The 10,778-nt window shown below is 26.7% G+C and overlaps 1 long non-coding RNA gene across 1 annotated transcript; it reads left to right on the forward strand.

Annotated features, from left to right (window-relative positions):
• The first annotated feature begins 7,040 nt into the window (after window positions 1-7,040).
• LOC107883913 lies at window positions 7,041-9,980 on the forward strand. The gene is made up of 5 exons (XR_003840265.1): window positions 7,041-7,734; window positions 8,676-8,707; window positions 8,782-9,067; window positions 9,409-9,584; window positions 9,672-9,980. It is a non-coding gene; the product is annotated as an uncharacterized LOC107883913 (long non-coding RNA).
• Window positions 9,981-10,778: the final 798 nt, after the last annotated feature.

The following is a 10,778-nucleotide window of genomic DNA, read 5'->3' on the forward strand; positions in this document are numbered from 1 at the left end:
TTTTTTTTGTCATATTTGTTTTTATTTGTACAATCTGTATAAAAAATATTTACAATAAGTACAATGGAGATAATGATAATATATTGGTTAATTGGACATGGTTGACTTCTTGAAGAGACTATTCATTAATAGCACTTCATGGAGTGTATTGTAAATCATAAAAATAAGATATTTATTAGTATATTGTTTTAGGATCCTCGACAATTTAGCTCAGTCATTTTAGAGCATGACAAGTATTCAGTGCAATGCAAGTCAGCGCATACGACATCCACGTACAAGTCGGCGCATTATGTTTAATAATATATACTAAATTAACAGGAATAAAAATAACAAATAATATAACAAAATAACAAATTAAAACCATGTTAAAAATATTATTATTGCTAAATACACATTAAGGGCCGTATTCATAGTCGATTCTTAAGAATAAGTATTGGTTAAGATAATTTTGATAGTTTAAAAAAAAAAAAAATAATGATAATAATTAAAAGTATTGTCTAACGTAGGTATTCGCCAAAAAAAGTATCTGATGCTTATTATTTTCTTCAACTGACAGCCAGTTACACCCAAAAGGAGTTGGACAATCAGAATTCTTTTGCCCGACAACGCTGGGTAATTGCACTAGTAATAAATAAAACTAAGCCAGGCATTTTTTTTTATTATGTACCAAACTAAGTGTATTGTGACGACTCGAGACAAATTGCTCATTACTCGAGAGTCAGATGGTTACCCACCGCTTTGAGTAAGGTCACCAACCTCGAGCCGAGACCAGAAAGGGATGGTGCGTCGTGGTTTTTATTTTTTTGAACTTGACTGTTAATTTACTATATTTTTTTTTAACTAACGTGAAATTAACGAATTAATTTTTAATTTTAAGAAGTAAGTTAAGCTAATTTATTTTCTTTTTATATTTATTATATTTCACTATTTAGGCCTATTTCGTTTCCATGTCAAAAAATATATATCGTGAATATCTTAAAGTTAAACATTTATATAATTCGAATCTAACTTTTATGGAAATACTGTATAAAGTATAAACACTATAGTCTATAATTTAGTTTTGATTTAGAAAAAAAATGAAGTACGCTAGCGTTGTATAAAAAAATTATCCTTTTTGTGTATTTTACTAAAATGTTACATTGTTAAATATGATAATATGTTAATTATGGTTAATTGTTTCAAATTGTCCACTGGAAATGGCCATACAAAATGAGTATAGTATAATAATTTTTTAAGTTCACAAGTGCACAGTATTAGTTAACTAAGAATTTCTGCAACACTGATAGATTTAAAACTTCCGAAGTTACATAAAAAAAATGTTTTGCTCAGTTCCTTCAATATCGTTTCAAATATTTATGTTATGTTAATTCTTTGAAAATATAAACAATCAAGTTATTCGAAATACATTGTTTTTATATTCTGAGCGGAGCGATGAATGTTTTGGTTTTCCAACACCGTTATGGGCAGTAATACTGCTTTGATATTCTTCAATGGTATCTTGTCCGATGGCAAAATGAATCTAGTACATATAGTCGATTCGCCAACCGAATGTAATTTAAGTTAATGAGCACTTATTATTATGTAGAATTCTATATTTTATATGTTTCACGTGTCACTGTGTGTGTATAGGAATGCGAAAAGATATATGCCTAAAGTGTATGTATATGTAGTATGTACATCACTCCATACAGACCGTCGCTATGAGTTTTTCTGTGTTTTTATTTAAGTATAGAAATATAATATATTACGTTATATAAAAATGCATGGTCTATAATTATTATAGAAAGGTGCAGTTGCATGGGTATATTTTATACCTAGTATAAAAGTTCAAAAGGGCTGTGCAATATATTATGCGCATTATATTGCGTGACAACAAAATCATTATACTTTGAAACTATATCCGTAGTCACGCATACGTATGATTATTAAATTGGTCAGTCGAGGAGCCACCTGCTATAATATTAAACAACATTATTTTGTTACCCTAGTCCATCTCATACAGTCGGCAGATACCAGCAGTTTGCATGCAGTCGGTATGCAGTAGGTACACCAACGTATTTTATGTATAAGTATATTGGCGTATCAAAAATAATATGGAGTTGTTTTAAGAGGCGTTCAATGAAATGTACTGGAGAATTATACATCAATCTCGAAATAAAGAACCCAGTAAATAATAGATGCCAGTTTTAAAAGAACATTAAGAAATCAACATACTGCATTAAATCCAGTTTAACCAATACTAACCTTTATAATTTGGTCATTGATGGAAGCACCTAAATTGTATCAATTAAAATTATTGTTGTATTTAAAATTGAATTATTTACTTTTTACAGATGATTGGAGCACAACAGGTCATCCTGAGTATTAATTTTTTTAAATTTTTGACAATAGTATTAATAATTCTGAAGACAAGATTCTGATTTTTGGGACTGTAGAAGGATGAACAATTTATCAAGATCCAATATTTGGTAATTAGATGTTAATTATTAGCACCATAATTATTTTTACAATTTATTGTCATAAGAGTCTAGACTATAGAGCAATAAATTACACTATAAAGACCCTAACTTCACAAAATTCTGCGGAATGTTAGATGATTTAGTATTTTTCTAAGTATTTTGAAACATAAAAATCGAATTTAGGATGATTAGTTTATGAGTTATTTATAGTTTAGACAAGCGCAGTAGTAGACAAACATTTTGCGGGGTAACCCCATACCACTCCACTCCGTCCATCTAAACTTTAAATACTTATAACTCATATACTACTAGCCCTAAATTCGATTTTCAAGAATTGAAAAACTTAGAAAAATTTTCTGCTTTGGAATATGAAATTAAAACTCTATTCTGTTATTCAAAAAAGTAAAAAATATAAAAAATTATAAGGATAAAAAACATGATTTCTTAATAAAAATGCTTTGTAAACGACTTGAATCTATGTGAAATATTATTTTCAAAAATATTAACACTTTTTGAAATAACGAGTGTTCAATGATCACTCTGCATAAGGATGTGTTATATTTGAATTCAATGATATCACATGAAAAACCATTCAGAGCTGAGACATTGAGTCATGACTAATATTTTACAGATCGGTAGGTTCCTACTTTTCCAGCTTTTTCACATCTTGTATGTATACATTGATGAAGTACAACAGTTTTGTGAAAATACTTTTGAAAAAGTATTAAGATACTAATACTAGTACCTACTTATTCGATAAAAAAATTATTAAAATTACTTTTAAAACACTTTATGAAAATGTATTTTAAGACTCACTAAGTATTTGAATACAATACAAGTGTTTTTTTTTTTTTTTAATTTTTGTTATAATGTATAATATTATATAATATGTATATCAATATCAGTATACCTATTACGTACTATTTTAAGATTTTAACAAATAATATAACATGTCTGATAACTTAATGGTAAACACTTATTAACATGTTTAAATATTCAATGCAATAATATATTCACTAATATTGAAATAGGTAACTAAATAAAAAACAAACATATAAAAGTGATGATAAACCATTCTATCAGACTACAAGGATTAAGAGTCTCTCCATCTAACATAAAATGTTGGGTAATCGACTGAACATGTTTCAGCCGGGTCCACACTAGACTATATTCGTGCAAAATTATCACAGTTACCAAAAGGATACCTCATAGTTGAATACATTCAACTTTTGGCGGTGTGCTTACAATTATGTGTGAAAAAGTGATAACTAAAAATAAATTATATTATGTTATCACCAGGTACAATATTCATATAATTGGTATTGCATTTCTATATAAACAAAAAAAAAAACAAAACAACACGTCACGGTGTAATGGAAACCCAGTTACCCCGTTAACACACAGAATTTGGGAAATGATAACATTTTGTGAATATTTTCATCTCATTATAACTAAATATTTTAATATATTATGATTCCATAAAAATGCTGACTTAATATTTTTTTAAAGATTCCGTAAAAATATTTTTTTAAATATCCGATTAAAATGTTTTTTTATAAAACATTTTTTGAAAATTATCCTTAGCAATGAATATAACTAAAATATTTCCTAATTATAAACGAAATTTTTTTTAAATATTTTGACAACTTTACTATATTATTTTCCTGAATATGTGTTTACCATATTTGAGAAATATCTTTATGCTGTGTAAATTTAGACCTAGAACTGATCCGTGTATCAAGTATAATATTAACATGCATTCTTAAAATATACGTCAATATACCTATTTTCTATCATAGAATTGTTTTAATAAGTTTTTAAATATTTTTGTTTATTACCCGTCCATGGAAATAGTCCTACTTCTTCTTGTTAAGCACTATCAGAAGCACAATATTACAGTATATTCATCTATATTCCCTAAAATGTATAAATAACATAATATCAGTTGTGTGTGAGTTGTGACCACGATTCATATACCTTAATTCAGTGTTTGGAAGGAATTGGTTCCAAAAGCAATGGATTCCTGGAAAATATTCTTTTTTAAAGAACGTTGAACGAATTCTTTTCAGAAAAAAAAAAACGAGAAAATGAACGAGTTCTTGTTTTTAAGGAAATATAAATACATTTTTTATTCCTTTCTAGTTCCAATAATTTCCACAGATATGTAAATGAATCACTCAATAGTCTCTTTGGTCGTGACTAAAGATTTACATTAATGGTGACTGTTCTTTGCACACATGTGTGTAACAAATTCCATTTGTATTGCATATTTTGTATAATATTACGATACAATTAATATTATATGGACAAGCCGATTGTAATACGGCGTTCTAAATAGGCAATTTAGGTACAACTTTAGTGCATTACCATTTACCAGTATCCTAATTACAAGGTGTTCGGGTGTTCCATTAACCTACATAGTGATGCATATAAATTATTTATAGTTTTAAATATAATGATTGTTCTTTACGCTTGCCCATCCCTACAATCATTTTCTAAAATAAATGGTTTTACCAATACCGTTTAAAATACAAGAAGAATCTTACGGAGACAATCATGTATGTATAATGTCATATAATATAATAAGTATTAATATTTGTATTAATTTCCATGTATATTAGTAAAGTTAATTAAATATACTTAATAGAATAAATGTTTTTTTTTTTCATTTGGCCGGGTTCTGTTATGAGTCTTTTTATTAATAATGTAATAATTACACTAATTAGGTTTTAAAAATGCTAGGTGGTTGTCAGTTATATTGTAGTCTGGGGGTTATTTTTTTCAGTGGATGTTTATTTTGCTATTACCAATCTCTATGTTATAGTTCAGTGCATAGGTGTACTGTCAAATGATGTGTAATAATCTTACCAAATACAAAAAAATTTATATCATACCGACATAAATTATTTCCTTAAAACGAATATAAGCATACAGCTTATAATATTTATCGTATTTATCGGAGGCAATTAAAAAAAAAAATTAATTAAAATTAAAAAAATTAAATAATTAGGTACATTTTTCTAAAAAATATATAAATTATATAAAATAAAAATTTAAATTTTTAAAAAAAAATAAGAAATACAGTTTAATTCTTAAATATTTGTTAATATTTAAGGAAGTATTGGCAACACAGCTCACCTTAATCATACGACCCACACAATCGAACAAGTTTATAACCACTATGACTGTTTGTAACCGGTCTGGTGTAAAGTAGTTTACGAGTATGTACGCTATCGTAATGGATGTGTTCAAAAATGGATGATAAATAATTGCGTACAAAAAAACGATTTTGAGTGGAGTCGGTTTTATCATCCTAGCATATTTATATTAAATATCAAAATTAATAGGTCATTAAAAATTGCTGAATACTGCCAATATTGTAAATAATTTTAAATCAAACATCGTAAAAAATTAATAATTCTTCACGGTGAACTTTTTTTTTTATGAAAGTAGAAAAGTCTGTTGTGTATCTTTTTGACTTTTTTTAGAGCTATTACTATACCATGAAAAATTTTGGAATTTTATACATTCTTTATTTAAATTCATGTCGGTTTCATGTAGAATTATTTACTTGGGAAGAAACCTTGAAAATTTAATGCAAGGTTTCTGGTGTAAGTTTTTTTGATATCCGTTCAAAATATTAAAGATAAATCGGCATGATTATTTTTTATATGTATTTAAAATAGGAACACATTTTAACAAAATTCATCAAAATTCCGAAAATTTCAAAAATTATTTTTCAATTCAAAATTTGAGAAATAATTATTTTAATAGGTAGCTAACATTAGAAATTTTAATATAAAATTTAAAAAAATTTTTTCTTCTTAAATTTACGCTATTTATAGCCATGAGATATATTTTTACAAGTATGCTAGGATGACACAACGTCAGCGCTGTGAACCATTTTTTAGAAGCAATGATTTATTATTAAATTTAAATATAACATGTCCATTTCAATGACATTTATATATTTATTACCTATACTATACTGTGTATATATATAAATTAATGACATACTTACAAATAAATAAAAAATATAATTTAGGTATTTATTAAACTGGAACGTTGACAATTGTAGAATTGGGTACGCTGGTAGGTACCAAATTATGATGCAACACGTTTAATCGTCGATCCATTGTAATGACCTATGCAACATAGTACTCCACATTGAACCACACACTCGAAAAAGTGTATGATTAACTCATGATACTTGTGTCCGGTTCTAAAGAACGCTATGATGTAAGTGGGTACGTTACTACATTAATATGCATAATAAACTACCTGTATATTTCTACAATAAAAAAAAATTTGAAGTATACCCTATTGGCTATTACTTCCGTTAAAGTAAAACTAATTTTTTCTGTATAATTTGTGAACGCTGAACAGCAACTTAATAATTTATACTCTATGATTATAAAAGTCACCGTTGAATAATATATGATTGTATCGTATATAAATTAATTATACTGCATTATTTTAAACCTAGAGGTATAAGACAAACTTTACTGTTTAAACAGCAACTTTTTTATTATCGATAATAACTACAGAAAAAATTGATACTGTCTTTAACACAATAATATAAAATCGACGACTTACCATAAAAAAAAAAAAATAAAATAAAATAGCAATCATTATTCATTAATAAAGTTTCTTAAGACAATGACGATTTTTATCATACAGTACTTATTATTCTTAAATATTAAATAAAAGGTATCAAGGCCGTGTTCATAGTCGATGCTTAAGAATAAGCATGGTTTAAGCTTATTTTGATACTAACTGTACAACACATAGGTACTTAAATCATTATATAATCATATTATTATAATATGCATTTTTGTAGTTGTCTTATTTATGTGCTGACCTACAAATAAAATTATTGAGTTTTAAAAAATACGAACAAAGTTACGCGTAGTTCTTCTTCGTTAATAATAAATAGGTATACATAAACGCATGGTGTATAATTATGAAAAGATACAGTTGCATTGGTATATTTTATAAAATTAATGGTTAAAGAGCTATAAAATATATTATGCATATTGGGTTGCGTGACAACAAAATTATTATACTTTAAAACTATAGCTGAAGTCACGCATTTGTATGTTTAAGAAATTACTCAATCCAGGAACCACCTAGCTGCTATATGAAATTCCATTTTATTACCCAAGTCAATCTCATACGTTCGGCAGTCACCAGCAGTATGCAAGCGGTCTGCAAATCTTATAAATTAATTTTATTACATTTTTAATTTATTAAGACGTTCAATGATTATCCACTGGTAAGTGTTTCAAATCAATTTTTGTAAATTATGTAAATTTAGTATTTAGTTTTTATTAAAGACCGGATAAAATTCCATTAAAAATACATAAAATTTAAATAATAAGAGTTGAGCAAATGGGTGTCGCTCTAGAGTACTGCAGTATGTTATAAGGAGGCCACTGTAATGGATGGTGTTAAACTTGAATTCATTGATATAATATCATTGTATGAGAAAAACGATTCTAAGCGAAGATGGTCAGACAGCGTATGATATTATTAAGTATATTTGATGATATTATTGTAAATAAAATAATTTATATATAACCTGTTTACTTGAATACTTGTTTTAAATGATCAATCCAAAATTAAAAAGTTTAACATTTTATAATTTTTCAAGCATAAATAAATTATTAAATTATAAATTTGATAAATTTCGTCAAAATCCGAACTTATAATGCTTATAGAAAAAATAACGTGAGTGTGAGAGCCCACCATTATGTTCTGGGGAAGTAAAACTTCTTTCATAAGTGTTGGGTCCCGTGAAATTATAAGTGAATTAAGAAGAGAGTGAGAAAAATCAATGCAACAAAAATAAACTTGCACGCCTCCGTCGCCGTTCATGCCTTGCAAAATAAATAAACAAACAAACGTGTCGTTTCATTTTCTCTACCTCAAGAAAGAAATTTAACTTCAAAAATAAATATAACTTATTCAATAACCAAGTATAACGATTAGATTTATTTTGTTGTAATTCTTTATTATTAATTCGACTTACCGGATACTGTATTAATAATAAATAATAATAATATATAAATATAATAAAAAATATCCACACTGACAAACCATCATCGCTCAGAATCGTTTTTCGTAAAGGTACATCGATATTATATAGGCACCCCATGTACCATGTAAATATGATTTAGTAGTTAAAAATTTACAAAAATGTTTATCATTTTATAGCGAAGGATAGAAAACTTAAAACAAGGATCCATGTAAGTAAACTTACTAGTTATTCTGTACCTGAAAAATCTCACAAATATAAAAATCACGATTTTTGTTTTTATAGTTATTTTATGTTCAAAATTGAAGGAAATTACTTATTAAATAACGTCAGATTTGATTAAACAGAAATCTATGGCATTCTGGCGGTAATACCCGATTGAACCGTCACGGGTGTTCACTGGTGATGTATCTTCACTGAATGACCAATTAACTGACCGTCGCCGTGAAATACATGGTCATATACAATATGGTCGTTAACTTGTGGAAGGGCACTCTGAGGAATTTTGGTTCAAATAAGGCATCGCGCAATAATGAACCCCTGATGTATTTCTGTTTAAAAATAACCAACGGTAAAAAAATACATTTTATATATTATATTATTAGTATATTATAATATACAATTTTATAATATTCTTAATATTTTGACTTAAATTATTAATGTTTATATTAATATTTAAAGAATCAGTGTCCCTGGAAGGAGATAATGAAAATGTTGATTATATTCATTCCCAATATACAAGCATAACCACTAATTGTTTATTTTAGTGAATGTTAATTTAGTTTATTAAAAATAATATAAACTATTAATTCTAAATATAATTCCTAAAATTACCATATTTTTAATTGATTTCAAATCATTATCTTTTGTATGTGTGATGCTTGATTGTTATTGTTATTATTTTTTCTACAGATATGATGGAAGAAATATTAAGAGCTGGACTAAAAACTTAAAAATATGTTTAAGCTAATGGCGGAAAATTGGATAAAATTGAAAGTTTTTTTTCATATAATTAGACATCTTGCAGTAAAAAAAAATCAACACAAATTCTTATGGAGTAGAAACTAATCATTTTGAAATTACTTATAGTAATATACCAAATCGTCGTAATATACTTTTTCTTTCTGATGTGATACTAAAAGTCTTAAAAAGTGTATTCAAATTATTTGTTACAGAATCAAAAATTACAAAGGAATCTATTAAGGAACCTATAGATGCTAAATCATTGTCACACCTATAAAAAATATTTTTTTTACATATATGCGATCATGTATATGACGGCGACGGTCAGTTAATTGGCCATTTAGCGAAGTTAAATCACCAGTGAAAACCCGTGACGGTTCAATCGGGTATTACCGCCATAACACCATAGATTTCTATTTGATCGTATCTGACGAGAAACGTACAACTATTGATTATGAAAACTAATATATTAAACACATATAATAATTACAATTATAAATAAATGGTACAACGCACACTATTATATGTTTTACTTCATCGAAGCAATATTCAGCAGCTTTAGGGATTCCTCTTTCCTTATAGACGCAAATCATCCAAAAATATTAGGAAGGCTTAGCAATAGCTAAGAAATACAATTTGGAGTAAAGCTTTGTCCTTCATAGATTACAGATTGATACTTCTCCTCATATTTGTAAATCATGATATTTTTATTAAAAAATATTTAAAGATTTAAATCAATATTGAATATTGTGTAAATATTGTGTAAATTATCATCCGAGTTTGTAGGAGAGTGTATTCTTTTTACCTTATTATATTTTTTGTAAAACATAACTTTCTTAACAAAAAGTTTGTTTTAAATATAAATTACTTCAATTTTGATTTTTTTTTTTAAATATTATTCTTCTATATTTTTGTAAAAGGTTAAAAATAATTAAAAATATAGTTTTTTTCTGATCACAGCTTGATAAATTGTTATATTTTTTTATAACTTTTTTGAATTTTGAATTCATTTTTATGTGAAATGCATTTTATGGTGAATATTTTGAGATAAATGAGTAAATCCTAATAAGAAGCAATTAAGCAGTAAATTTCATGTATTTACTGTTATTTCACTTATTTTCAAGACATTTAAACATTTTACTTAGAAGCTAAAAATACAGTATCTCCGTATTTACTATTTAATACTTGGTAGTATATTCTGTAATTTGTAACAACCATCGTTGCAGATATAAAATGTTTATTAAGGTAGTGTTCGGCAAGTTCCTCATAAACAGCATAGCGTTCCGTTCCTTGTTCATAAAAAAAAAAGAATTCTTTAT

This window comes from Acyrthosiphon pisum, chromosome X (genome assembly GCF_005508785.2).
Source record: "Acyrthosiphon pisum isolate AL4f chromosome X, pea_aphid_22Mar2018_4r6ur, whole genome shotgun sequence".
NCBI classification, from domain to species: domain Eukaryota; kingdom Metazoa; phylum Arthropoda; class Insecta; order Hemiptera; family Aphididae; genus Acyrthosiphon; species Acyrthosiphon pisum.